This window comes from Anneissia japonica, unplaced genomic scaffold, assembly GCF_011630105.1.
Source record: "Anneissia japonica isolate Jap-2015-1 unplaced genomic scaffold, ASM1163010v1 scaffold287869_len1821871_cov162, whole genome shotgun sequence".
In the NCBI taxonomy this organism is placed as follows: domain Eukaryota; kingdom Metazoa; phylum Echinodermata; class Crinoidea; order Comatulida; family Comatulidae; genus Anneissia; species Anneissia japonica.
Genome location: NW_022741034.1, coordinates 437,702 through 442,658, shown reverse-complemented (window position 1 = coordinate 442,658; position 4,957 = coordinate 437,702). Strand labels below are relative to the sequence as shown.

Below are 4,957 nucleotides of genomic sequence, written 5' to 3'. Positions count from 1 at the left end.
CACCCAAAAATACTTAGAGTTCTCCCAGGCAGACATCTTAGCGCCCCCCTCCCCCCATAAATTACAGTATATCCTAGAGCCGCCACTGGTAATGTGGCAGATACTTTAGTTCGTAGAAGCCGTAATACTTTTACTTTGGCAATAGTAAATAGATTTCAGTAACTGACCTATCATTTAAAGCTTATAAATAATAATGATAATAATATTTTAATAGGTTAATAATAATAATAATAATAATAATAATAATAATAATAATAATAATAATAATAACAAAAGCACTATGTAGAGAGCATATCTCCGCCCACTGCAAATCCCTTTCTCAAAAATAAATCTCTAAGAAATATGTTTCCACTTTCGAACCACCAACCACCACCTAAAAAAATTACACTTAACACAAAAGTTGCATTCAAATCAGTTGATTACTTTTTAGGATATCTGATCTGGGACATTTTGCTTTGAATAGTCTTACATCTTCTGGCTTTAACACACTGGAATGACACACTCTTATATCTGACAAAAAATTACATACCATGTATTAGTGTTCAAATGGAAATATTATGCTATTATGAATATGGGGGTTTGGTTTTTAGCGTCACATTGTATAGATGTATTAAAAATAATTCCCAATCAGTTCCTAAAAAATTGCACTATATTTATATATTCATCAAAAAACTATTGTTTATGCCTACAGTACATTAATACAGTAAACCTATTTTTTAAATGGTCCTACATTTAGGTGTAGGACCTGGTGTCCATGCACACCCGACTTTGGATCGTCATCCACAATCCAAATTTATTTTCCATGTAACTTGTTTAAACTTTCATTCAGATCATTTTATCAGTTTTTTAAATATCTTGTCTGGGACGTTTTCGTTTGAATGGTTCTCATATCCATACCCTATTTTCATTGAAACATGACAAATTATTGTGGAGAGGGAAATTTTGATCCATTGATTATCCTTAGAGTTATTTAGGTGGAACCTTAGGATTTTAAACAACCTTCAAATTCACACCTGAATTTCGATCATCAACACTTAATAATATCTTCCTTGTAACTTGGTTAAACTTTAAACAAACTTTTATCAGGTGATTAGTTTTTGAAATATCTTGTCTAGAAAGTTTGCTCTAAAATCCTTTAATTGGTCCTCACATCCACACCCTACTCCGGACCGTCATTTTTTCATTGGGTTATGCCTAATACTCCCTGTTATTTTTAATTATGTCTGTGCAGACGTTTCTTGAGATAATTCAAACACAAACACACAGTCAATAAGACACCTCAGAAGTCGGGAAAGCTCATTTCCCGCCATCTAGGAATCAAAATTTTCCAGGGGGAAACCCCCAGATCAACCTTTCTCTTGGAGGTTTTATCGATTCATGGGAAAAAGAATCCCAACCAACAATAGTTCTTTCCAGAACTATTTGTTGTTTATTTGTTGTGTACTGCAAGCACTAATATATATGAAATGCATACTATCATTTTCATTGAGCATATAATATTTAATTATGTTATGATTAATAGTTCATAAAATTAAAATTTAATTATTTGACCAATAGAATTATAATAATTAAATTAACAATTAAACATTTTGATATTTATAGTGCATTTGTATTTTCTCATCCGAAATCTAATTTATTTATTTTACTATAGAAATTCTGAAGAAAATTTAGACATTGCACCTCTGCAACAAGTGCACTAGCCCTGCTTGGCTGAATGGTGAATTTTGCTTCCTCTACTGAATGGTGAGTGTGCTAGAATTTTCTTATTATAAATTTCATGTCCATTGTAAATTGCATGTCCATTGCAAATTGCTTTGTGGGAGAAATAAATGCTAACACTGATTTCAGATTTGATACTTGTTTCTTAAATTATTTGATTTACATGTAATAATATAATTTTAAATTGTATTAATTTGCGTAAATGTTTCAATTAAAAATAACTTTAAATATTTTCCCTTTTCACTGGACTTAAAAATTGTATAAATTTGCGTAAATGTTTCAATTAAAAATAAATTTAAATGTTTTCCCTTTCCACTGGACTAAAAAATTGTTGTATTAATTTGCGTAAATGTTTCAATTAAAAATAAATTTAAATAGTTTTCCATTCCACTGGACTTAAAAATTGTTGTATAAATTTGCGTAAATGTTTCAATTAAAAATAACATTAAATGTTTTCCCTTTCCACTGGGCTTAAAAATTGTTGTATAATTTGCGTAAATGTTTCAATTAAAAATAACTTAAAATATTTTCCCGTTCCACTGGACTTAAAAATTGTTGTATAAATTTGTGTAAATGTTTCAATTTAAAATAAATTAAAAATTTTCCTTTCCACTGGACTTAAAAATTGTTGTATAAATTTGCGTAAATGTTTCAATTTAAAATAACTTAAAATGTTTTCCCTTTCCACTAGACTTAAAAATTGTTGTATAAATTTGCGTAAATGTTTCAATTAAAAATAACTTTAAACATTGTTGTATAAATTTGCGTAAATGTTTCAATTAAAAATAAATTTAAATAGTTTTCCTTTCCACTGGCCCTAAAAATTGTTGTGTAAATTTTGCATAAATGTTTCAATTGAAAATAACTTTGAATGTTTTCCCTTTCCACTGGACTTAAAAATTGTTGTATAAATTGCGTGAATGTTTTATATAGAAATAACTTTGAATGTTTTCCATTCCATAGCTTATTGCTCTAATTTCTTATTCTTTCAGAATGTGGCAACTGATTTGGCAATTGAAGCTTTCTATTTCAAATAAATATTCTTTGTAATTCAGTATCGTTTTGGAAATAGTTTGAATATTCATTGTAATTTAGTATTTTGAATAAATATATATTCAGTTTATTATTGAGTATTTTCTTCTTCTTGAGCATTGAAAAAGGAGGATGGCAGGATGGCAAAAAAAAAAAAGCGCCCTCGAATAGAAAAAGGCCCAAAATATGACTAAGTTATTTGGCCACAATAATCTGTCCGGTTCTGATAAAAATAGTGAAGAAAATCGCCCTAAATAGCCATTTTAATTTAAAGTTTTTTAGGGCGTCTTAACTGTCAACGGCAGTAAGCACCCTCTAACATCCAAGTTTTTCAGAATAACATAAAAACTGGCTATTAGAGGGCACTACCACCTTATTAATTAAATTAATGACAAATAAGACACCACCGAAAAACATTAAACTAAATTGGCTTTAGAGGGCGGTTTTCAGCACCACACAGGACCCCTTTAAATAATTTTAGAGACCCTGGAAATTTTGGCTTTCTATTAGAGGGCGCCCTTCAGCACCACTTTTAATAGAAATTGAGGGACATGGGAAAAATTAGCCTTTTTCTATTGGAGGGCGCTTTTTTCATCTTACCTGCATCCATCAGTCAAGCCATCAGTCTTCAAACTTGAACAGCAAAGAAACATCAAAACACTATTGAATTTTTTTTTTTTTTATCATCTTCATAACCAAAATCACGTAATGAAAATTATTAGGCATCAACAATTCATTATATGGAAAGTTAAAATGCAAGTTATAGTAGTTTTCTGGTTCTCTTGGTAATAGTCAGTTTATATCTTCTGTACAATATAATCAGTTTTTCAAAATGAAGCAATTGTTGTCTTGATGCTGCAACTTACCTGCATCCACTAGTCTTCAAACTTGAACAGCAAAGAAAAGTCAACACACTACTTATATTTTTTATTATCTTCATAACCAAAATCACTTAATGTAAATTATTGGCATCAACAATTCATTATATAAAAAGTTAAAATGCTCTGCTAGTAATCATAGTAGTTTTCTGGTTCTCTAGTCGGATTGTAATTAGCCAGTTTATATCTTCTGTACAATATACTCAGTTTTTTTTCAGAATTAAGCAATTGTTGTCTTGATGCTGCAACAAATAATACAACCGTTTTCACCGGGATTACGGCATCACAATATTCAGCAAGATGTTAGCAAAACTTCTGTATTGTATTAAGCATGACAAATTAAATTAACTAAATTAAATTGCCTATATTAGACAAAAATTATTATAATAGGTTTCTTTTCCTTGTCTTCCTCTGCAGCAGTACTTTTCCTGTCTTGCAACTGTGTTGCTGCATCCACCAGAAATATTCTATAAAAAAAAATTAGACACAAACACGAATTAAACAAAATTAAAGGTAATAATAAAGTTAATCATTTCATAAAGCTTCAGTATATACCACTTAATACTTACAGTATTATTAATTCTTTGATGTATATCAAAAGTTACTTATCTTGCAGATAGTTGTCTGTCGTCTGCAAAAAAAAATTTAAAAAAATACAAATATTGTTTTTATATCCTCAGTGACTTTCACAAATACTGATTTGGGAAAGCGCAAGCTCAGTGTTGTAGTGGTTAAGATCCAGGCTAGTTATCTGGTGTGTAAATCCCATTTCCATGTACCACTGAGTATTGTAATGCCATTCAATGCTGTCTTTTATGTTAGGAATGTTTTAGTTCATCATACTGAATGCTCAGCATGTTCCATGATACTTGCAAATAAAGTCATTTGGGTAGGAATTGAACAACTGAGCTTACACTGTAGTGGCTTTGTGTTGAATCTGATTTAAGCAAACAAAATCTTGCAAGAGTCTAATTTCCAAGTAGCAGCAAGTAGGCCTACTGTGATGCTTTTCAATTGTTTTATTTTTTTCCAAACACCATCAAATATAATTCTCACAAACAGTTATTGTATTGCCCCATCAATATGCACCCTTGTCAAACAGGCATGATTCCATATGCTTTAAAATTGATGGATGCTCCTATACCTTCCTTTACCAGGATTATCGCATTATTCAGTAAATGTTCTAACAAAACTTCAGCACACTTTTCACGATTTGCCGCATGGGTCATGTTCTGTTGCTTCATCTGCCAAAAAAAAAAAAAAAAGAAAAAAAAAGAACAAGAAACAGTAAGGTTGAGACATGATAATTTTAAGGAACGAAGAAATTA

General features: G+C 30.3%; 1 long non-coding RNA gene across 1 annotated transcript in view; it reads left to right on the top strand.

Moving 5' to 3' along the window:
* The window catches only part of LOC117118529, a 15,081-nt gene extending 12,239 nt beyond the window's left edge, over positions 1–2,842 (top strand). The window contains exons 4-5 of the long non-coding RNA XR_004447051.1: positions 1,652–1,743; positions 2,712–2,842. This is a non-coding gene — a long non-coding RNA (uncharacterized LOC117118529). The remainder of the gene's footprint in view (positions 1–1,651; positions 1,744–2,711) is intronic.
* The last annotated feature ends 2,115 nt before the right edge of the window (positions 2,843–4,957 follow it).